This window comes from Dendropsophus ebraccatus, unplaced genomic scaffold (genome assembly GCF_027789765.1).
Source record: "Dendropsophus ebraccatus isolate aDenEbr1 unplaced genomic scaffold, aDenEbr1.pat pat_scaffold_706_ctg1, whole genome shotgun sequence".
NCBI lineage: Eukaryota > Metazoa > Chordata > Amphibia > Anura > Hylidae > Dendropsophus > Dendropsophus ebraccatus.
Window position 1 is genome coordinate 45,904 of NW_027210305.1, and position 21,057 is coordinate 66,960.

The 21,057-nt window shown below is 49.5% G+C and overlaps 28 non-coding genes across 28 annotated transcripts; 10 read left to right on the forward strand and 18 right to left on the reverse strand.

Annotated features, from left to right (window-relative positions):
• Positions 1-41: 41 nt before the first annotated feature.
• Positions 42-114, reverse strand: TRNAF-GAA (transfer RNA phenylalanine (anticodon GAA)). Its single transcript has one exon. It is a non-coding gene; the product is annotated as a tRNA-Phe (tRNA).
• A 739-nt stretch (positions 115-853) lies between these two features.
• Positions 854-926, reverse strand: TRNAF-GAA (transfer RNA phenylalanine (anticodon GAA)). Its single transcript has one exon. It is a non-coding gene; the product is annotated as a tRNA-Phe (tRNA).
• Positions 927-1,206: 280 nt separating this feature from the next.
• On the forward strand, positions 1,207-1,289 carry TRNAL-CAG (transfer RNA leucine (anticodon CAG)). The gene has a single exon. It is a non-coding gene; the product is annotated as a tRNA-Leu (tRNA).
• Positions 1,290-2,000: 711 nt separating this feature from the next.
• TRNAF-GAA (transfer RNA phenylalanine (anticodon GAA)) lies at positions 2,001-2,073 on the reverse strand. The gene has a single exon. It is a non-coding gene; the product is annotated as a tRNA-Phe (tRNA).
• A 1,074-nt stretch (positions 2,074-3,147) lies between these two features.
• Positions 3,148-3,220, reverse strand: TRNAF-GAA (transfer RNA phenylalanine (anticodon GAA)). Its single transcript has one exon. It is a non-coding gene; the product is annotated as a tRNA-Phe (tRNA).
• Positions 3,221-3,959: 739 nt separating this feature from the next.
• On the reverse strand, positions 3,960-4,032 carry TRNAF-GAA (transfer RNA phenylalanine (anticodon GAA)). Its single transcript has one exon. It is a non-coding gene; the product is annotated as a tRNA-Phe (tRNA).
• Positions 4,033-4,312: 280 nt separating this feature from the next.
• Positions 4,313-4,395, forward strand: TRNAL-CAG (transfer RNA leucine (anticodon CAG)). Its single transcript has one exon. It is a non-coding gene; the product is annotated as a tRNA-Leu (tRNA).
• A 711-nt stretch (positions 4,396-5,106) lies between these two features.
• TRNAF-GAA (transfer RNA phenylalanine (anticodon GAA)) lies at positions 5,107-5,179 on the reverse strand. The gene has a single exon. It is a non-coding gene; the product is annotated as a tRNA-Phe (tRNA).
• A 739-nt stretch (positions 5,180-5,918) lies between these two features.
• TRNAF-GAA (transfer RNA phenylalanine (anticodon GAA)) lies at positions 5,919-5,991 on the reverse strand. The gene has a single exon. It is a non-coding gene; the product is annotated as a tRNA-Phe (tRNA).
• A 280-nt stretch (positions 5,992-6,271) lies between these two features.
• On the forward strand, positions 6,272-6,354 carry TRNAL-CAG (transfer RNA leucine (anticodon CAG)). Its single transcript has one exon. It is a non-coding gene; the product is annotated as a tRNA-Leu (tRNA).
• A 711-nt stretch (positions 6,355-7,065) lies between these two features.
• TRNAF-GAA (transfer RNA phenylalanine (anticodon GAA)) lies at positions 7,066-7,138 on the reverse strand. Its single transcript has one exon. It is a non-coding gene; the product is annotated as a tRNA-Phe (tRNA).
• A 1,074-nt stretch (positions 7,139-8,212) lies between these two features.
• On the reverse strand, positions 8,213-8,285 carry TRNAF-GAA (transfer RNA phenylalanine (anticodon GAA)). Its single transcript has one exon. It is a non-coding gene; the product is annotated as a tRNA-Phe (tRNA).
• A 1,427-nt stretch (positions 8,286-9,712) lies between these two features.
• TRNAL-CAG (transfer RNA leucine (anticodon CAG)) lies at positions 9,713-9,795 on the forward strand. The gene has a single exon. It is a non-coding gene; the product is annotated as a tRNA-Leu (tRNA).
• Positions 9,796-10,171: 376 nt separating this feature from the next.
• TRNAF-GAA (transfer RNA phenylalanine (anticodon GAA)) lies at positions 10,172-10,244 on the reverse strand. Its single transcript has one exon. It is a non-coding gene; the product is annotated as a tRNA-Phe (tRNA).
• A 280-nt stretch (positions 10,245-10,524) lies between these two features.
• On the forward strand, positions 10,525-10,607 carry TRNAL-CAG (transfer RNA leucine (anticodon CAG)). The gene has a single exon. It is a non-coding gene; the product is annotated as a tRNA-Leu (tRNA).
• A 1,523-nt stretch (positions 10,608-12,130) lies between these two features.
• TRNAF-GAA (transfer RNA phenylalanine (anticodon GAA)) lies at positions 12,131-12,203 on the reverse strand. Its single transcript has one exon. It is a non-coding gene; the product is annotated as a tRNA-Phe (tRNA).
• Positions 12,204-12,483: 280 nt separating this feature from the next.
• TRNAL-CAG (transfer RNA leucine (anticodon CAG)) lies at positions 12,484-12,566 on the forward strand. The gene has a single exon. It is a non-coding gene; the product is annotated as a tRNA-Leu (tRNA).
• A 712-nt stretch (positions 12,567-13,278) lies between these two features.
• TRNAF-GAA (transfer RNA phenylalanine (anticodon GAA)) lies at positions 13,279-13,351 on the reverse strand. The gene has a single exon. It is a non-coding gene; the product is annotated as a tRNA-Phe (tRNA).
• A 1,069-nt stretch (positions 13,352-14,420) lies between these two features.
• On the reverse strand, positions 14,421-14,493 carry TRNAF-GAA (transfer RNA phenylalanine (anticodon GAA)). Its single transcript has one exon. It is a non-coding gene; the product is annotated as a tRNA-Phe (tRNA).
• Positions 14,494-14,773: 280 nt separating this feature from the next.
• Positions 14,774-14,856, forward strand: TRNAL-CAG (transfer RNA leucine (anticodon CAG)). The gene has a single exon. It is a non-coding gene; the product is annotated as a tRNA-Leu (tRNA).
• A 1,535-nt stretch (positions 14,857-16,391) lies between these two features.
• Positions 16,392-16,464, reverse strand: TRNAF-GAA (transfer RNA phenylalanine (anticodon GAA)). Its single transcript has one exon. It is a non-coding gene; the product is annotated as a tRNA-Phe (tRNA).
• Positions 16,465-17,203: 739 nt separating this feature from the next.
• TRNAF-GAA (transfer RNA phenylalanine (anticodon GAA)) lies at positions 17,204-17,276 on the reverse strand. Its single transcript has one exon. It is a non-coding gene; the product is annotated as a tRNA-Phe (tRNA).
• A 280-nt stretch (positions 17,277-17,556) lies between these two features.
• Positions 17,557-17,639, forward strand: TRNAL-CAG (transfer RNA leucine (anticodon CAG)). The gene has a single exon. It is a non-coding gene; the product is annotated as a tRNA-Leu (tRNA).
• A 711-nt stretch (positions 17,640-18,350) lies between these two features.
• Positions 18,351-18,423, reverse strand: TRNAF-GAA (transfer RNA phenylalanine (anticodon GAA)). Its single transcript has one exon. It is a non-coding gene; the product is annotated as a tRNA-Phe (tRNA).
• Positions 18,424-18,703: 280 nt separating this feature from the next.
• TRNAL-CAG (transfer RNA leucine (anticodon CAG)) lies at positions 18,704-18,786 on the forward strand. The gene has a single exon. It is a non-coding gene; the product is annotated as a tRNA-Leu (tRNA).
• Positions 18,787-19,162: 376 nt separating this feature from the next.
• TRNAF-GAA (transfer RNA phenylalanine (anticodon GAA)) lies at positions 19,163-19,235 on the reverse strand. Its single transcript has one exon. It is a non-coding gene; the product is annotated as a tRNA-Phe (tRNA).
• A 280-nt stretch (positions 19,236-19,515) lies between these two features.
• Positions 19,516-19,598, forward strand: TRNAL-CAG (transfer RNA leucine (anticodon CAG)). The gene has a single exon. It is a non-coding gene; the product is annotated as a tRNA-Leu (tRNA).
• A 711-nt stretch (positions 19,599-20,309) lies between these two features.
• TRNAF-GAA (transfer RNA phenylalanine (anticodon GAA)) lies at positions 20,310-20,382 on the reverse strand. Its single transcript has one exon. It is a non-coding gene; the product is annotated as a tRNA-Phe (tRNA).
• Positions 20,383-21,057: the final 675 nt, after the last annotated feature.

A 21,057-nucleotide genomic window follows, 5' to 3' on the forward strand; every position in this document is an offset into this window, starting at 1 on the left:
GAATCTCATTACTTTAGTTGATGCGTACCTAAAAAAGCACCTGCCGAAACCCGGGATCGAACCAGGGACCTTTAGATCTTCAGTCTAACGCTCTCCCAACTGAGCTATTTCGGCCTCCTGAGTGCCCGGTGGCCAATGGCCTTCCACTGGAGGGGTACAAACTGTAGTACAGCACTTCTCCCAAAGTACTATCTGGAGCTACCAAGAGCTGAGGAGCCACAAGCATGGAGCTGGGCAGTCACACGTGTCTTCCTGACCCTTGCTTGGGTAGTACACAAGATTGTAATATACACCCAATGACGGTCATGGTTTTTCCTTTGGAGAAGTTCTCCCGCTAAGGCTTAAGGAGTAGAATAGTTCTGTTTGGAAAAGTACACTATCTTGCCGACAGGTTGTCAGGATGGCCGAGCGGTCTAAGGCGCTGCGTTCAGGTCGCAGTCTCCTCTGGAGACGTGGGTTCGAATCCCACTTCTGACAGTGTTCTGAAGCGCGGGCTTTGTCTTTCTCTTTACTTAACTATCTCCTTTCTAGGAGGTTGCCGAGTAGAAGAGCGTAGAAAAACAGAATTTGATAGCGCAGGTTCTTTCAGGGAATCTCCAGAGCAAGGGTGTTCTTTTCTGAGCCTCACCAAACCCTTTTTCAAAGAGCTTCTAAAATCCCACCACCTCCAAGAAACCCTACATCGTTCTGATGGACTGTAAGCTGAATTTTTAAATTCCTCTTCGCTGCCATGCAACGCCTGGCCTTTGCCGTAAATTGCCTAAGCTCTCAAAACTCCAAACATCTGAGCTGTATCCTCAATGTTCTCATTACAATCTCATTACTTTAGTTGATGCGTACCTAAAAAAGCACCTGCCGAAACCCGGGATCGAACCAGGGACCTTTAGATCTTCAGTCTAACGCTCTCCCAACTGAGCTATTTCGGCCTCCTGAGTGCCCAGTGGCCAATGGCCTTCCACGGGAGGGGTACAAACTGTAGTACAGCACTTCTCCCAAAGTACTATCTGGAGCTACCAAGAGCTGAGGAGCCACAAGCATGGAGCTGGGCAGTCACACGTGTCTTCCTGACCCTTGCTTGGGTAGTACACAAGATTGTAATATACACCCAATGACGGTCATGGTTTTTCCTTTGGAGAAGTTCTCCCGCTAAGGCTTAAGGAGTAGAATAGTTCTGTTTGGAAAAGTACACTATCTTGCCGACAGGTTGTCAGGATGGCCGAGCGGTCTAAGGCGCTGCGTTCAGGTCGCAGTCTCCTCTGGAGGCGTGGGTTCGAATCCCACTTCTGACAGTGTTCTGAAGCGCGGGCTTTGTCTTTCTCTTTACTTAACTATCTCCTTTCTAGGAGGTTGCCGAGTAGAAGAGCGTAGAAAAACAGAATTTGATAGCGCAGGTTCTTTCAGGGAATCTCCAGAGCAAGGGTGTTCTTTTCTGAGCCTCACCAAACCCTTTTTCAAAGAGCTTCTAAAATCCCACCACCTCCAAGAAACCCTACATCGTTCTGATGGACTGTAAGCTGAATTTTTAAATTCCTCTTCGCTGCCATGCAACGCCTGGCCTTTGCCGTAAATTGCCTAAGCTCTCAAAACTCCAAACATCTGAGCTGTATCCTCAATGTTCCTGGCGCTTTTACGCACTGGTGAAGCCTCATGGGGGCAGGGGTTTATCTTTCACTGCAGCCAGACGTGACTGCTCCTGTCTGCTGCCGTCTGATGGATGATGCCAGCGTGCCTGCGTGCATTACACATTTCTTCAATTTCAAGGACCGGTGAAGGCAGACTGAAGAATGGTGCCCATGAGCAATATCGTTTAGGCCAGCTGGGCAATGCTAGTTAGCTGCTTTCTTCCACCATACCAGTTTGCTCCTGGAACTGCAGCTCAGCTCCAACCAGGCCAGTGCTGCCGAGTGGTAAAACGGCACACAAGCCGAGGACAGGCCATATTGGAGGAAAGACGGGAACGAATCTCATTACTTTAGTTGATGCGTACCTAAAAAAGCACCTGCCGAAACCCGGGATCGAACCAGGGACCTTTAGATCTTCAGTCTAACGCTCTCCCAACTGAGCTATTTCGGCCTCCTGAGTGCCCGGTGGCCAATGGCCTTCCACGGGAGGGGTACAAACTGTAGTACAGTACTTCTCCCAAAGTACTATCTGGAGCTCCCAAGAGCTGAGGAGCCACAAGCATGGAGCTGGGCAGTCACACGTGTCTTCCTGACCCTTGCTTGGGTAGTACACAAGATTGTAATATACACCCAATGACGGTCATGGTTTTTCCTTTGGAGAAGTTCTCCCGCTAAGGCTTAAGGAGTAGAATAGTTCTGTTTGGAAAAGTACACTATCTTGCCGACAGGTTGTCAGGATGGCCGAGCGGTCTAAGGCGCTGCGTTCAGGTCGCAGTCTCCTCTGGAGGCATGGGTTCGAATCCCACTTCTGACAGTGTTCTGAAGCGCGGGCTTTGTCTTTCTCTTTACTTAACTATCTCCTTTCTAGGAGGTTGCCGAGTAGAAGAGCGTAGAAAAACAGAATTTGATAGCGCAGGTTCTTTCAGGGAATCTCCAGAGCAAGGGTGTTCTTTTCTGAGCCTCACCAAACCCTTATTCAAAGAGCTTCTAAAATCCCACCACCTCCAAGAAACCCTACATCGTTCTGATGGACCGTAAGCTGAATTTTTAAATTCCTCTTCGCTGCCATGCAACGCCTGGCCTTTGCCGTAAATTGCCTAAGCTCTCAAAACTCCAAACATCTGAGCTGTATCCTCAATGTTCCTGGCGCTTTTACGCACTGGTGAAGCCTCATGGGGGCAGGGGTTTATCTTTCACTGCAGCCAGACGTGACTGCTCCTGTCTGCTGCCGTCTGATGGATGATGCCAGCGTGCCTGCGTGCATTACACATTTCTTCAATTTCAAGGACCGGTGAAGGCAGACTGAAGAATGGTGCCCATGAGCAATATTGTTTAGGCCAGCTGGGCAATGCTAGTTAGCTGCTTTCTTCCACCATACCAGTTTGCTCCTGGAACTGCAGCTCAGCTCCAACCAGGCCAGTGCTGCCGAGTGGTAAAACGGCACACAAGCCGAGGACAGGCCATTTTGGAGGAAAGACGGGAACGAATCTCATTACTTTAGTTGATGCGTACCTAAAAAAGCACCTGCCGAAACCCGGGATCGAACCAGGGACCTTTAGATCTTCAGTCTAACGCTCTCCCAACTGAGCTATTTCGGCCTCCTGAGTGCCCGGTGGCCAATGGCCTTCCACGGGAGGGGTACAAACTGTAGTACAGCACTTCTCCCAAAGTACTATCTGGAGCTACCAAGAGCTGAGGAGCCACAAGCATGGAGCTGGGCAGTCACACGTGTCTTCCTGACCCTTGCTTGGGTAGTACACAAGATTGTAATATACACCCAATGACGGTCATGGTTTTTCCTTTGGAGAAGTTCTCCCGCTAAGGCTTAAGGAGTAGAATAGTTCTGTTTGGAAAAGTACACTATCTTGCCGACAGGTTGTCAGGATGGCCGAGCGGTCTAAGGAGCTGCGTTCAGGTCGCAGTCTCCTCTGGAGGCGTGGGTTCGAATCCCACTTCTGACAGTGTTCTGAAGCGCGGGCTTTGTCTTTCTCTTTACTTAACTATCTCCTTTCTAGGAGGTTGCCGAGTAGAAGAGCGTAGAAAAACAGAATTTGATAGCGCAGGTTCTTTCAGGGAATCTCCAGAGCAAGGGTGTTCTTTTCTGAGCCTCACCAAACCCTTTTTCAAAGAGCTTCTAAAATCCCACCACCTCCAAGAAACCCTACATCGTTCTGATGGACTGTAAGCTGAATTTTTAAATTCCTCTTCGCTGCCATGCAACGCCTGGCCTTTGCCGTAAATTGCCTAAGCTCTCAAAACTCCAAACATCTGAGCTGTATCCTCAATGTTCTCATTACAATCTCATTACTTTAGTTGATGCGTACCTAAAAAAGCACCTGCCGAAACCCGGGATCGAACCAGGGACCTTTAGATCTTCAGTCTAACGCTCTCCCAACTGAGCTATTTCGGCCTCCTGAGTGCCCGGTGGCCAATGGCCTTCCACGGGAGGGGTACAAACTGTAGTACAGCACTTCTCCCAAAGTACTATCTGGAGCTACCAAGAGCTGAGGAGCCACAAGCATGGAGCTTGGCAGTCACACGTGTCTTCCTGACCCTTGCTTGGGTAGTACACAAGATTGTAATATACACCCAATGACGGTCATGGTTTTTCCTTTGGAGAAGTTCTCCCGCTAAGGCTTAAGGAGTAGAATAGTTCTGTTTGGAAAAGTACACTATCTTGCCGACAGGTTGTCAGGATGGCCGAGCGGTCTAAGGCGCTGCGTTCAGGTCGCAGTCTCCTCTGGAGGCGTGGGTTCGAATCCCACTTCTGACAGTGTTCTGAAGCGCGGGCTTTGTCTTTCTCTTTACTTAACTATCTCCTTTCTAGGAGGTTGCCGAGTAGAAGAGCGTAGAAAAACAGAATTTGATAGCGCAGGTTCTTTCAGGGAATCTCCAGAGCAAGAGTGTTCTTTTCTGAGCCTCACCAAACCCTTTTTCAAAGAGCTTCTAAAATCCCACCACCTCCAAGAAACCCTACATCGTTCTGATGGACTGTAAGCTGAATTTTTAAATTCCTCTTCGCTGCCATGCAACGCCTGGCCTTTGCCGTAAATTGCCTAAGCTCTCAAAACTCCAAACATCTGAGCTGTATCCTCAATGTTCCTGGCGCTTTTACGCACTGGTGAAGCCTCATGGGGGCAGGGGTTTATCTTTCACTGCAGCCAGACGTGACTGCTCCTGTCTGCTGCCGTCTGATGGATGATGCCAGCGTGCCTGCGTGCATTACACATTTCTTCAATTTCAAGGACCGGTGAAGGCAGACTGAAGAATGGTGCCCATGAGCAATATCGTTTAGGCCAGCTGGGCAATGCTAGTTAGCTGCTTTCTTCCACCATACCAGTTTGCTCCTGGAACTGCAGCTCAGCTCCAACCAGGCCAGTGCTGCCGAGTGGTAAAACGGCACACAAGCCGAGGACAGGCCATATTGGAGGAAAGACGGGAACGAATCTCATTACTTTAGTTGATGCGTACCTAAAAAAGCACCTGCCGAAACCCGGGATCGAACCAGGGACCTTTAGATCTTCAGTCTAACGCTCTCCCAACTGAGCTATTTCGGCCTCCTGAGTGCCCGGTGGCCAATGGCCTTCCACTGGAGGGGTACAAACTGTAGTACAGCACTTCTCCCAAAGTACTATCTGGAGCTACCAAGAGCTGAGGAGCCACAAGCATGGAGCTGGGCAGTCACACGTGTCTTCCTGACCCTTGCTTGGGTAGTACACAAGATTGTAATATACACCCAATGACGGTCATGGTTTTTCCTTTGGAGAAGTTCTCCCGCTAAGGCTTAAGGAGTAGAATAGTTCTGTTTGGAAAAGTACACTATCTTGCCGACAGGTTGTCAGGATGGCCGAGCGGTCTAAGGCGCTGCGTTCAGGTCGCAGTCTCCTCTGGAGACGTGGGTTCGAATCCCACTTCTGACAGTGTTCTGAAGCGCGGGCTTTGTCTTTCTCTTTACTTAACTATCTCCTTTCTAGGAGGTTGCCGAGTAGAAGAGCGTAGAAAAACAGAATTTGATAGCGCAGGTTCTTTCAGGGAATCTCCAGAGCAAGGGTGTTCTTTTCTGAGCCTCACCAAACCCTTTTTCAAAGAGCTTCTAAAATCCCACCACCTCCAAGAAACCCTACATCGTTCTGATGGACTGTAAGCTGAATTTTTAAATTCCTCTTCGCTGCCATGCAACGCCTGGCCTTTGCCGTAAATTGCCTAAGCTCTCAAAACTCCAAACATCTGAGCTGTATCCTCAATGTTCTCATTACAATCTCATTACTTTAGTTGATGCGTACCTAAAAAAGCACCTGCCGAAACCCGGGATCGAACCAGGGACCTTTAGATCTTCAGTCTAACGCTCTCCCAACTGAGCTATTTCGGCCTCCTGAGTGCCCGGTGGCCAATGGCCTTCCACGGGAGGGGTACAAACTGTAGTACAGCACTTCTCCCAAAGTACTATCTGGAGCTACCAAGAGCTGAGGAGCCACAAGCATGGAGCTGGGCAGTCACACGTGTCTTCCTGACCCTTGCTTGGGTAGTACACAAGATTGTAATATACACCCAATGACGGTCATGGTTTTTCCTTTGGAGAAGTTCTCCCGCTAAGGCTTAAGGAGTAGAATAGTTCTGTTTGGAAAAGTACACTATCTTGCCGACAGGTTGTCAGGATGGCCGAGCGGTCTAAGGCGCTGCGTTCAGGTCGCAGTCTCCTCTGGAGGCGTGGGTTCGAATCCCACTTCTGACAGTGTTCTGAAGCGCGGGCTTTGTCTTTCTCTTTACTTAACTATCTCCTTTCTAGGAGGTTGCCGAGTAGAAGAGCGTAGAAAAACAGAATTTGATAGCGCAGGTTCTTTCAGGGAATCTCCAGAGCAAGGGTGTTCTTTTCTGAGCCTCACCAAACCCTTTTTCAAAGAGCTTCTAAAATCCCACCACCTCCAAGAAACCCTACATCGTTCTGATGGACTGTAAGCTGAATTTTTAAATTCCTCTTCGCTGCCATGCAACGCCTGGCCTTTGCCGTAAATTGCCTAAGCTCTCAAAACTCCAAACATCTGAGCTGTATCCTCAATGTTCCTGGCGCTTTTACGCACTGGTGAAGCCTCATGGGGGCAGGGGTTTATCTTTCACTGCAGCCAGACGTGACTGCTCCTGTCTGCTGCCGTCTGATGGATGATGCCAGCGTGCCTGCGTGCATTACACATTTCTTCAATTTCAAGGACCGGTGAAGGCAGACTGAAGAATGGTGCCCATGAGCAATATCGTTTAGGCCAGCTGGGCAATGCTAGTTAGCTGCTTTCTTCCACCATACCAGTTTGCTCCTGGAACTGCAGCTCAGCTCCAACCAGGCCAGTGCTGCCGAGTGGTAAAACGGCACACAAGCCGAGGACAGGCCATATTGGAGGAAAGACGGGAACGAATCTCATTACTTTAGTTGATGCGTACCTAAAAAAGCACCTGCCGAAACCCGGGATCGAACCAGGGACCTTTAGATCTTCAGTCTAACGCTCTCCCAACTGAGCTATTTCGGCCTCCTGAGTGCCCGGTGGCCAATGGCCTTCCACGGGAGGGGTACAAACTGTAGTACAGTACTTCTCCCAAAGTACTATCTGGAGCTCCCAAGAGCTGAGGAGCCACAAGCATGGAGCTGGGCAGTCACACGTGTCTTCCTGACCCTTGCTTGGGTAGTACACAAGATTGTAATATACACCCAATGACGGTCATGGTTTTTCCTTTGGAGAAGTTCTCCCGCTAAGGCTTAAGGAGTAGAATAGTTCTGTTTGGAAAAGTACACTATCTTGCCGACAGGTTGTCAGGATGGCCGAGCGGTCTAAGGCGCTGCGTTCAGGTCGCAGTCTCCTCTGGAGGCATGGGTTCGAATCCCACTTCTGACAGTGTTCTGAAGCGCGGGCTTTGTCTTTCTCTTTACTTAACTATCTCCTTTCTAGGAGGTTGCCGAGTAGAAGAGCGTAGAAAAACAGAATTTGATAGCGCAGGTTCTTTCAGGGAATCTCCAGAGCAAGGGTGTTCTTTTCTGAGCCTCACCAAACCCTTATTCAAAGAGCTTCTAAAATCCCACCACCTCCAAGAAACCCTACATCGTTCTGATGGACCGTAAGCTGAATTTTTAAATTCCTCTTCGCTGCCATGCAACGCCTGGCCTTTGCCGTAAATTGCCTAAGCTCTCAAAACTCCAAACATCTGAGCTGTATCCTCAATGTTCCTGGCGCTTTTACGCACTGGTGAAGCCTCATGGGGGCAGGGGTTTATCTTTCACTGCAGCCAGACGTGACTGCTCCTGTCTGCTGCCGTCTGATGGATGATGCCAGCGTGCCTGCGTGCATTACACATTTCTTCAATTTCAAGGACCGGTGAAGGCAGACTGAAGAATGGTGCCCATGAGCAATATTGTTTAGGCCAGCTGGGCAATGCTAGTTAGCTGCTTTCTTCCACCATACCAGTTTGCTCCTGGAACTGCAGCTCAGCTCCAACCAGGCCAGTGCTGCCGAGTGGTAAAACGGCACACAAGCCGAGGACAGGCCATTTTGGAGGAAAGACGGGAACGAATCTCATTACTTTAGTTGATGCGTACCTAAAAAAGCACCTGCCGAAACCCGGGATCGAACCAGGGACCTTTAGATCTTCAGTCTAACGCTCTCCCAACTGAGCTATTTCGGCCTCCTGAGTGCCCGGTGGCCAATGGCCTTCCACGGGAGGGGTACAAACTGTAGTACAGCACTTCTCCCAAAGTACTATCTGGAGCTACCAAGAGCTGAGGAGCCACAAGCATGGAGCTGGGCAGTCACACGTGTCTTCCTGACCCTTGCTTGGGTAGTACACAAGATTGTAATATACACCCAATGACGGTCATGGTTTTTCCTTTGGAGAAGTTCTCCCGCTAAGGCTTAAGGAGTAGAATAGTTCTGTTTGGAAAAGTACACTATCTTGCCGACAGGTTGTCAGGATGGCCGAGCGGTCTAAGGCGCTGCGTTCAGGTCGCAGTCTCCTCTGGAGGCGTGGGTTCTAATCCAACTTCTGACAGTGTTCTGAAGCGCGGGCTTTGTCTTTCTCTTTACTTAACTATCTCCTTTCTAGGAGGTTGCCGAGTAGAAGAGCGTAGAAAAACAGAATTTGATAGCGCAGGTTCTTTCAGGGAATCTCCAGAGCAAGGGTGTTCTTTTCTGAGCCTCACCAAACCCTTATTCAAAGAGCTTCTAAAATCCCACCACCTCCAAGAAACCCTACATCGTTCTGATGGACTGTAAGCTGAATTTTTAAATTCCTCTTCGCTGCCATGCAACGCCTGGCCTTTGCCGTAAATTGCCTAAGCTCTCAAAACTCCAAACATCTGAGCTGTATCCTCAATGTTCCTGGCGCTTTTACGCACTGGTGAAGCCTCATGGGGGCAGGGGTTTATCTTTCACTGCAGCCAGACGTGACTGCTCCTGTCTGCTGCCGTCTGATGGATGATGCCAGCGTGCCTGCGTGCATTACACATTTCTTCAATTTCAAGGACCGGTGAAGGCAGACTGAAGAATGGTGCCCATGAGCAATATTGTTTAGGCCAGCTGGGCAATGCTAGTTAGCTGCTTTCTTCCACCATACCAGTTTGCTCCTGGAACTGCAGCTCAGCTCCAACCAGGCCAGTGCTGCCGAGTGGTAAAACGGCACACAAGCCGAGGACAGGCCATTTTGGAGGAAAGACGGGAACGAATCTCATTACTTTAGTTGATGCGTACCTAAAAAAGCACCTGCCGAAACCCAGGATCGAACCAGGGACCTTTAGATCTTCAGTCTAACGCTCTCCCAACTGAGCTATTTCGGCCTCCTGAGTGCCCGGTGGCCAATGGCCTTCCACGGGAGGGGTACAAACTGTAGTACAGCACTTCTCCCAAAGTACTATCTGGAGCTACCAAGAGCTGAGGAGCCACAAGCATGGAGCTGGGCAGTCACACGTGTCTTCCTGACCCTTGCTTGGGTAGTACACAAGATTGTAATATACACCCAATGACGGTCATGGTTTTTCCTTTGGAGAAGTTCTCCCGCTAAGGCTTAAGGAGTAGAATAGTTCTGTTTGGAAAAGTACACTATCTTGCCGACAGGTTGTCAGGATGGCCGAGCGGTCTAAGGCGCTGCGTTCAGGTCGCAGTCTCCTCTGGAGGCGTGGGTTCGAATCCCACTTCTGACAGTGTTCTGAAGCGCGGGCTTTGTCTTTCTCTTTACTTAACTATCTCCTTTCTAGGAGGTTGCCGAGTAGAAGAGCGTAGAAAAACAGAATTTGATAGCGCAGGTTCTTTCAGGGAATCTCCAGAGCAAGGGTGTTCTTTTCTGAGCCTCACCAAACCCTTTTTCAAAGAGCTTCTAAAATCCCACCACCTCCAAGAAACCCTACATCGTTCTGATGGACTGTAAGCTGAATTTTTAAATTCCTCTTCGCTGCCATGCAACGCCTGGCCTTTGCCGTAAATTGCCTAAGCTCTCAAAACTCCAAACATCTGAGCTGTATCCTCAATGTTCTCATTACAATCTCATTACTTTAGTTGATGCGTACCTAAAAAAGCACCTGCCGAAACCCGGGATCGAACCAGGGACCTTTAGATCTTCAGTCTAACGCTCTCCCAACTGAGCTATTTCGGCCTCCTGAGTGCCCGGTGGCCAATGGCCTTCCACGGGAGGGGTACAAACTGTAGTACAGCACTTCTCCCAAAGTACTATCTGGAGCTACCAAGAGCTGAGGAGCCACAAGCATGGAGCTGGGCAGTCACACGTGTCTTCCTGACCCTTGCTTGGGTAGTACACAAGATTGTAATATACACCCAATGACGGTCATGGTTTTTCCTTTGGAGAAGTTCTCCCGCTAAGGCTTAAGGAGTAGAATAGTTCTGTTTGGAAAAGTACACTATCTTGCCGACAGGTTGTCAGGATGGCCGAGCGGTCTAAGGCGCTGCGTTCAGGTCGCAGTCTCCTCTGGAGGCGTGGGTTCGAATCCCACTTCTGACAGTGTTCTGAAGCGCGGGCTTTGTCTTTCTCTTTACTTAACTATCTCCTTTCTAGGAGGTTGCCGAGTAGAAGAGCGTAGAAAAACAGAATTTGATAGCGCAGGTTCTTTCAGGGAATCTCCAGAGCAAGGGTGTTCTTTTCTGAGCCTCACCAAACCCTTTTTCAAAGAGCTTCTAAAATCCCACCACCTCCAAGAAACCCTACATCGTTCTGATGGACTGTAAGCTGAATTTTTAAATTCCTCTTCGCTGCCATGCAACGCCTGGCCTTTGCCGTAAATTGCCTAAGCTCTCAAAACTCCAAACATCTGAGCTGTATCCTCAATGTTCCTGGCGCTTTTACGCACTGGTGAAGCCTCATGGGGGCAGGGGTTTATCTTTCACTGCAGCCAGACGTGACTGCTCCTGTCTGCTGCCGTCTGATGGATGATGCCAGCGTGCCTGCGTGCATTACACATTTCTTCAATTTCAAGGACCGGTGAAGGCAGACTGAAGAATGGTGCCCATGAGCAATATCGTTTAGGCCAGCTGGGCAATGCTAGTTAGCTGCTTTCTTCCACCATACCAGTTTGCTCCTGGAACTGCAGCTCAGCTCCAACCAGGCCAGTGCTGCCGAGTGGTAAAACGGCACACAAGCCGAGGACAGGCCATATTGGAGGAAAGACGGGAACGAATCTCATTACTTTAGTTGATGCGTACCTAAAAAAGCACCTGCCGAAACCCGGGATCGAACCAGGGACCTTTAGATCTTCAGTCTAACGCTCTCCCAACTGAGCTATTTCAGCCTCCTGAGTGCTCGGTGGCCAATGGCCTTCCACGGGAGGGGTACAAACTGTAGTACAGCACTTCTCCCAAAGTACTATCTGGAGCTACCAAGAGCTGAGGAGCCACAAGCATGGAGCTGGGCAGTCACACGTGTCTTCCTGACCCTTGCTTGGGTAGTACACAAGATTGTAATATACACCCAATGACGGTCATGGTTTTTCCTTTGGAGAAGTTCTCCCGCTAAGGCTTAAGGAGTAGAATAGTTCTGTTTGGAAAAGTACACTATCTTGCCGACAGGTTGTCAGGATGGCCGAGCGGTCTAAGGCGCTGCGTTCAGGTCGCAGTCTCCTCTGGAGACGTGGGTTCGAATCCCACTTCTGACAGTGTTCTGAAGCGCGGGCTTTGTCTTTCTCTTTACTTAACTATCTCCTTTCTAGGAGGTTGCCGAGTAGAAGAGCGTAGAAAAACAGAATTTGATAGCGCAGGTTCTTTCAGGGAATCTCCAGAGCAAGGGTGTTCTTTTCTGAGCCTCACCAAACCCTTTTTCAAAGAGCTTCTAAAATCCCACCACCTCCAAGAAACCCTACATCGTTCTGATGGACTGTAAGCTGAATTTTTAAATTCCTCTTCGCTGCCATGCAACGCCTGGCCTTTGCCGTAAATTGCCTAAGCTCTCAAAACTCCAAACATCTGAGCTGTATCCTCAATGTTCTCATTACAATCTCATTACTTTAGTTGATGCGTACCTAAAAAAGCACCTGCCGAAACCCGGGATCGAACCAGGGACCTTTAGATCTTCAGTCTAACGCTCTCCCAACTGAGCTATTTCGGCCTCCTGAGTGCCCGGTGGCCAATGGCCTTCCACGGGAGGGGTACAAACTGTAGTACAGCACTTCTCCCAAAGTACTATCTGGAGCTACCAAGAGCTGAGGAGCCACAAGCATGGAGCTGGGCAGTCACACGTGTCTTCCTGACCCTTGCTTGGGTAGTACACAAGATTGTAATATACACCCAATGACGGTCATGGTTTTTCCTTTGGAGAAGTTCTCCCGCTAAGGCTTAAGGAGTAGAATAGTTCTGTTTGGAAAAGTACACTATCTTGCCGACAGGTTGTCAGGATGGCCGAGCGGTCTAAGGCGCTGCGTTCAGGTCGCAGTCTCCTCTGGAGGCGTGGGTTCGAATCCCACTTCTGACAGTGTTCTGAAGCGCGGGCTTTGTCTTTCTCTTTACTTAACTATCTCCTTTCTAGGAGGTTGCCGAGTAGAAGAGCGTAGAAAAACAGAATTTGATAGCGCAGGTTCTTTCAGGGAATCTCCAGAGCAAGGGTGTTCTTTTCTGAGCCTCACCAAACCCTTTTTCAAAGAGCTTCTAAAATCCCACCACCTCCAAGAAACCCTACATCGTTCTGATGGACTGTAAGCTGAATTTTTAAATTCCTCTTCGCTGCCATGCAACGCCTGGCCTTTGCCGTAAATTGCCTAAGCTCTCAAAACTCCAAACATCTGAGCTGTATCCTCAATGTTCCTGGCGCTTTTACGCACTGGTGAAGCCTCATGGGGGCAGGGGTTTATCTTTCACTGCAGCCAGACGTGACTGCTCCTGTCTGCTGCCGTCTGATGGATGATGCCAGCGTGCCTGCGTGCATTACACATTTCTTCAATTTCAAGGACCGGTGAAGGCAGACTGAAGAATGGTGCCCATGAGCAATATCGTTTAGGCCAGCTGGGCAATGCTAGTTAGCTGCTTTCTTCCACCATACCAGTTTGCTCCTGGAACTGCAGCTCAGCTCCAACCAGGCCAGTGGTGCCGAGTGGTAAAACGGCACACAAGCCGAGGACAGGCCATTTTGGAGGAAAGACGGGAACGAATCTCATTACTTTAGTTGATGCGTACCTAAAGAAAGCACCTGCCGAAACCCGGGATCGAACCAGGGACCTTTAGATCTTCAGTCTAACGCTCTCCCAACTGAGCTATTTCGGCCTCCTGAGTGCTCGGTGGCCAATGGCCTTCCACGGGAGGGGTACAAACTGTAGTACAGCACTTCTCCCAAAGTACTATCTGGAGCTACCAAGAGCTGAGGAGCCACAAGCATGGAGCTGGGCAGTCACACGTGTCTTCCTGACCCTTGCTTGGGTAGTACACAAGATTGTAATATACACCCAATGACGGTCATGGTTTTTCCTTTGGAGAAGTTCTCCCGCTAAGGCTTAAGGAGTAGAATAGTTCTGTTTGGAAAAGTACACTATCTTGCCGACAGGTTGTCAGGATGGCCGAGCGGTCTAAGGCGCTGCGTTCAGGTCGCAGTCTCCTCTGGAGACGTGGGTTCGAATCCCACTTCTGACAGTGTTCTGAAGCGCGGGCTTTGTCTTTCTCTTTACTTAACTATCTCCTTTCTAGGAGGTTGCCGAGTAGAAGAGCGTAGAAAAACAGAATTTGATAGCGCAGGTTCTTTCAGGGAATCTCCAGAGCAAGGGTGTTCTTTTCTGAGCCTCACCAAACCCTTTTTCAAAGAGCTTCTAAAATCCCACCACCTCCAAGAAACCCTACATCGTTCTGATGGACTGTAAGCTGAATTTTTAAATTCCTCTTCGCTGCCATGCAACGCCTGGCCTTTGCCGTAAATTGCCTAAGCTCTCAAAACTCCAAACATCTGAGCTGTATCCTCAATGTTCCTGGCGCTTTTACGCACTGGTGAAGCCTCATGGGGGCAGGGGTTTATCTTTCACTGCAGCCAGACGTGACTGCTCCTGTCTGCTGCCGTCTGATGGATGATGCCAGCGTGCCTGCGTGCATTACACATTTCTTCAATTTCAAGGACCGGTGAAGGCAGACTGAAGAATGGTGCCCATGAGCAATATCGTTTAGGCCAGCTGGGCAATGCTAGTTAGCTGCTTTCTTCCACCATACCAGTTTGCTCCTGGAACTGCAGCTCCAACCAGGCCAGTGCTGCCGAGTGGTAAAACGGCACACAAGCCGAGGACAGGCCATATTGGAGGAAAGACGGGAACGAATCTCATTACTTTAGTTGATGCGTACCTAAAAAAGCACCTGCCGAAACCCGGGATCGAACCAGGGACCTTTAGATCTTCAGTCTAACGCTCTCCCAACTGAGCTATTTCGGCCTCCTGAGTGCCCGGTGGCCAATGGCCTTCCACGGGAGGGGTACAAACTGTAGTACAGCACTTCTCCCAAAGTACTATCTGGAGCTACCAAGAGCTGAGGAGCCACAAGCATGGAGCTGGGCAGTCACACGTGTCTTCCTGACCCTTGCTTGGGTAGTACACAAGATTGTAATATACACCCAATGACGGTCATGGTTTTTCCTTTGGAGAAGTTCTCCCGCTAAGGCTTAAGGAGTAGAATAGTTCTGTTTGGAAAAGTACACTATCTTGCCGACAGGTTGTCAGGATGGCCGAGCGGTCTAAGGCGCTGCGTTCAGGTCGCAGTCTCCTCTGGAGGCGTGGGTTCGAATCCCACTTCTGACAGTGTTCTGAAGCGCGGGCTTTGTCTTTCTCTTTACTTAACTATCTCCTTTCTAGGAGGTTGCCGAGTAGAAGAGCGTAGAAAAACAGAATTTGATAGCGCAGGTTCTTTCAGGGAATCTCCAGAGCAAGGGTGTTCTTTTCTGAGCCTCACCAAACCCTTTTTCAAAGAGCTTCTAAAATCCCACCACCTCCAAGAAACCCTACATCGTTCTGATGGACTGTAAGCTGAATTTTTAAATTCCTCTTCGCTGCCATGCAACGCCTGGCCTTTGCCGTAAATTGCCTAAGCTCTCAAAACTCCAAACATCTGAGCTGTATCCTCAATGTTCCTGGCGCTTTTACGCACTGGTGAAGCCTCATGGGGGCAGGGGTTTATCTTTCACTGCAGCCAGACGTGACTGCTCCTGTCTGCTGCCGTCTGATGGATGATGCCAGCGTGCCTGCGTGCATTACACATTTCTTCAATTTCAAGGACCGGTGAAGGCAGACTGAAGAATGGTGCCCATGAGCAATATCGTTTAGGCCAGCTGGGCAATGCTAGTTAGCTGCTTTCTTCCACCATACCACAAGCATGGAGCTGGGCAGTCACACGTGTCTTCCTGACCCTTGCTTGGGTAGTACACAAGATTGTAATATACACCCAATGACGGTCATGGTTTTTCCTTTGGAGAAGTTCTCCCGCTAAGGCTTAAGGAGTAGAATAGTTCTGTTTGGAAAAGTACACTATCTTGCCGACAGGTTGTCAGGATGGCCGAGCGGTCTAAGGCGCTGCGTCCAGGTCGCAGTCTCCTCTGGAGGCGTGGGTTCTAATCCAACTTCTGACAGTGTTCTGAAGCGCGGGCTTTGTCTTTCTCTTTACTTAACTATCTCCTTTCTAGGAGGTTGCCGAGTAGAAGAGCGTAGAAAAACAGAATTTGATAGCGCAGGTTCTTTCAGGGAATCTCCAGAGCAAGGGTGTTCTTTTCTGAGCCTCACCAAACCCTTATTCAAAGAGCTTCTAAAATCCCACCACCTCCAAGAAACCCTACATCGTTCTGATGGACTGTAAGCTGAATTTTTAAATTCCTCTTCGCTGCCATGCAACGCCTGGCCTTTGCCGTAAATTGCCTAAGCTCTCAAAACTCCAAACATCTGAGCTGTATCCTCAATGTTCCTGGCGCTTTTACGCACTGGTGAAGCCTCATGGGGGCAGGGGTTTATCTTTCACTGCAGCCAGACGTGACTGCTCCTGTCTGCTGCCGTCTGATGGATGATGCCAGCGTGCCTGCGTGCATTACACATTTCTTCAATTTCAAGGACCGGTGAAGGCAGACTGAAGAATGGTGCCCATGAGCAATATTGTTTAGGCCAGCTGGGCAATGCTAGTTAGCTGCTTTCTTCCACCATACCAGTTTGCTCCTGGAACTGCAGCTCAGCTCCAACCAGGCCAGTGCTGCCGAGTGGTAAAACGGCACACAAGCCGAGGACAGGCCATTTTGGAGGAAAGACGGGAACGAATCTCATTACTTTAGTTGATGCGTACCTAAAAAAGCACCTGCCGAAACCCGGGATCGAACCAGGGACCTTTAGATCTTCAGTCTAACGCTCTCCCAACTGAGCTATTTCGGCCTCCTGAGTGCCCGGTGGCCAATGGCCTTCCACGGGAGGGGTACAAACTGTAGTACAGCACTTCTCCCAAAGTACTATCTGGAGCTACCAAGAGCTGAGGAGCCACAAGCATGGAGCTGGGCAGTCACACGTGTCTTCCTGACCCTTGCTTGGGTAGTACACAAGATTGTAATGTACACCCAATGACGGTCATGGTTTTTCCTTTGGAGAAGTTCTCCCGCTAAGGCTTAAGGAGTAGAATAGTTCTGTTTGGAAAAGTACACTACCTTGCCGACAGGTTGTCAGGATGGCCGAGCGGTCTAAGGAGCTGCGTTCAGGTCGCAGTCTCCTCTGGAGGCGTGGGTTCGAATCCCACTTCTGACAGTGTTCTGAAGCGCGGGCTTTGTCTTTCTCTTTACTTAACTATCTCCTTTCTAGGAGGTTGCCGAGTAGAAGAGCGTAGAAAAACAGAATTTGATAGCGCAGGTTCTTTCAGGGAATCTCCAGAGCAAGGGTGTTCTTTTCTGAGCCTCACCAAACCCTTTTTCAAAGAGCTTCTAAAATCCCACCACCTCCAAGAAACCCTACATCGTTCTGATGGACTGTAAGCTGAATTTTTAAATTCCTCTTCGCTGCCATGCAACGCCTGGCCTTTGCCGTAAATTGCCTAAGCTCTCAAAACTCCAAACATCTGAGCTGTATCCTCAATGTTCTCATTACAATCTCATTACTTTAGTTGATGCGTACCTAAAAAAGCACCTGCCGAAACCCGGGATCGAACCAGGGACCTTTAGATCTTCAGTCTAACGCTCTCCCAACTGAGCTATTTCGGCCTCCTGAGTGCCCGGTGGCCAATGGCCTTCCACGGGAGGGGTACAAACTGTAGTACAGCACTTCTCCCAAAGTACTATCTGGAGCTACCAAGAGCTGAGGAGCCACAAGCATGGAGCTGGGCAGTCACACGTGTCTTCCTGACCCTTGCTTGGGTAGTACACAAGATTGTAATATACACCCAATGACGGTCATGGTTTTTCCTTTGGAGAAGTTCTCCCGCTAAGGCTTAAGGAGTAGAATAGTTCTGTTTGGAAAAGTACACTATCTTGCCGACAGGTTGTCAGGATGGCCGAGCGGTCTAAGGCGCTGCGTTCAGGTCGCAGTCTCCTCTGGAGGCGTGGGTTCGAATCCCACTTCTGACAGTGTTCTGAAGCGCGGGCTTTGTCTTTCTCTTTACTTAACTATCTCCTTTCTAGGAGGTTGCCGAGTAGAAGAGCGTAGAAAAACAGAATTTGATAGCGCAGGTTCTTTCAGGGAATCTCCAGAGCAAGGGTGTTCTTTTCTGAGCCTCACCAAACCCTTTTTCAAAGAGCTTCTAAAATCCCACCACCTCCAAGAAACCCTACATCGTTCTGATGGACTGTAAGCTGAATTTTTAAATTCCTCTTCGCTGCCATGCAACGCCTGGCCTTTGCCGTAAATTGCCTAAGCTCTCAAAACTCCAAACATCTGAGCTGTATCCTCAATGTTCCTGGCGCTTTTACGCACTGGTGAAGCCTCATGGGGGCAGGGGTTTATCTTTCACTGCAGCCAGACGTGACTGCTCCTGTCTGCTGCCGTCTGATGGATGATGCCAGCGTGCCTGCGTGCATTACACATTTCTTCAATTTCAAGGACCGGTGAAGGCAGACTGAAGAATGGTGCCCATGAGCAATATTGTTTAGGCCAGCTGGGCAATGCTAGTTAGCTGCTTTCTTCCACCATACCAGTTTGCTCCTGGAACTGCAGCTCAGCTCCAACCAGGCCAGTGCTGCCGAGTGGTAAAACGGCACACAAGCCGAGGACAGGCCATTTTGGAGGAAAGACGGGAACGAATCTCATTACTTTAGTTGATGCGTACCTAAAAAAGCACCTGCCGAAACCCGGGATCGAACCAGGGACCTTTAGATCTTCAGTCTAACGCTCTCCCAACTGAGCTATTTCGGCCTCCTGAGTGCCCGGTGGCCAATGGCCTTCCACGGGAGGGGTACAAACTGTAGTACAGCACTTCTCCCAAAGTACTATCTGGAGCTACCAAGAGCTGAGGAGCCACAAGCATGGAGCTGGGCAGTCACACGTGTCTTCCTGACCCTTGCTTGGGTAGTACACAAGATTGTAATATACACCCAATGACGGTCATGGTTTTTCCTTTGGAGAAGTTCTCCCGCTAAGGCTTAAGGAGTAGAATAGTTCTGTTTGGAAAAGTACACTATCTTGCCGACAGGTTGTCAGGATGGCCGAGCGGTCTAAGGCGCTGCGTTCAGGTCGCAGTCTCCTCTGGAGGCGTGGGTTCGAATCCCACTTCTGACAGTGTTCTGAAGCGCGGGCTTTGTCTTTCTCTTTACTTAACTATCTCCTTTCTAGGAGGTTGCCGAGTAGAAGAGCGTAGAAAAACAGAATTTGATAGCGCAGGTTCTTTCAGGGAATCTCCAGAGCAAGGGTGTTCTTTTCTGAGCCTCACCAAACCCTTTTTCAAAGAGCTTCTAAAATCCCACCACCTCCAAGAAACCCTACATCGTTCTGATGGACTGTAAGCTGAATTTTTAAATTCCTCTTCGCTGCCATGCAACGCCTGGCCTTTGCCGTAAATTGCCTAAGCTCTCAAAACTCCAAACATCTGAGCTGTATCCTCAATGTTCTCATTACAATCTCATTACTTTAGTTGATGCGTACCTAAAAAAGCACCTGCCGAAACCCGGGATCGAACCAGGGACCTTTAGATCTTCAGTCTAACGCTCTCCCAACTGAGCTATTTCGGCCTCCTGAGTGCCCGGTGGCCAATGGCCTTCCACGGGAGGGGTACAAACTGTAGTACAGCACTTCTCCCAAAGTACTATCTGGAGCTACCAAGAGCTGAGGAGCCACAAGCATGGAGCTGGGCAGTCACACGTGTCTTCCTGACCCTTGCTTGGGTAGTACACAAGATTGTAATATACACCCAATGACGGTCATGGTTTTTCCTTTGGAGAAGTTCTCCCGCTAAGGCTTAAGGAGTAGAATAGTTCTGTTTGGAAAAGTACACTATCTTGCCGACAGGTTGTCAGGATGGCCGAGCGGTCTAAGGCGCTGCGTTCAGGTCGCAGTCTCCTCTGGAGGCGTGGGTTCGAATCCCACTTCTGACAGTGTTCTGAAGCGCGGGCTTTGTCTTTCTCTTTACTTAACTATCTCCTTTCTAGGAGGTTGCCGAGTAGAAGAGCGTAGAAAAACAGAATTTGATAGCGCAGGTTCTTTCAGGGAATCTCCAGAGCAAGGGTGTTCTTTTCTGAGCCTCACCAAACCCTTTTTCAAAGAGCTTCTAAAATCCCACCACCTCCAAGAAACCCTACATCGTTCTGATGGACTGTAAGCTGAATTTTTAAATTCCTCTTCGCTGCCATGCAACGCCTGGCCTTTGCCGTAAATTGCCTAAGCTCTCAAAACTCCAAACATCTGAGCTGTATCCTCAATGTTCCTGGCGCTTTTACGCACTGGTGAAGCCTCATGGGGGCAGGGGTTTATCTTTCACTGCAGCCAGACGTGACTGCTCCTGTCTGCTGCCGTCTGATGGATGATGCCAGCGTGCCTGCGTGCATTACACATTTCTTCAATTTCAAGGACCGGTGAAGGCAGACTGAAGAATGGTGCCCATGAGCAATATTGTTTAGGCCAGCTGGGCAATGCTAGTTAGCTGCTTTCTTCCACCATACCAGTTTGCTCCTGGAACTGCAGCTCAGCTCCAACCAGGCCAGTGCTGCCGAGTGGTAAAACGGCACACAAGCCGAGGACAGGCCATTTTGGAGGAAAGACGGGAACGAATCTCATTACTTTAGTTGATGCGTACCTAAAAAAGCACCTGCCGAAACCCGGGATCGAACCAGGGACCTTTAGATCTTCAGTCTAACGCTCTCCCAACTGAGCTATTTCGGCCTCCTGAGTGCCCGGTGGCCAATGGCCTTCCACGGGAGGGGTACAAACTGTAGTACAGCACTTCTCCCAAAGTACTATCTGGAGCTACCAAGAGCTGAGGAGCCACAAGCATGGAGCTGGGCAGTCACACGTGTCTTCCTGACCCTTGCTTGGGTAGTACACAAGATTGTAATATACACCCAATGACGGTCATGGTTTTTCCTTTGGAGAAGTTCTCCCGCTAAGGCTTAAGGAGTATAATAGTTCTGTTTGGAAAAGTACACTATCTTGCCGACAGGTTGTCAGGATGGCCGAGCGGTCTAAGGCGCTGCGTTCAGGTCGCAGTCTCCTCTGGAGGCGTGGGTTCTAATCCAACTTCTGACAGTGTTCTGAAGCGCGGGCTTTGTCTTTCTCTTTACTTAACTATCTCCTTTCTAGGAGGTTGCCGAGTAGAAGAGCGTAGAAAAACAGAATTTGATAGCGCAGGTTCTTTCAGGGAATCTCCAGAGCAAGGGTGTTCTTTTCTGAGCCTCACCAAACCCTTTTTCAAAGAGCTTCTAAAATCCCACCACCTCCAAGAAACCCTACATCGTTCTGATGGACTGTAAGCTGAATTTTTAAATTCCTCTTCGCTGCCATGCAACGCCTGGCCTTTGCCGTAAATTGCCTAAGCTCTCAAAACTCCAAACATCTGAG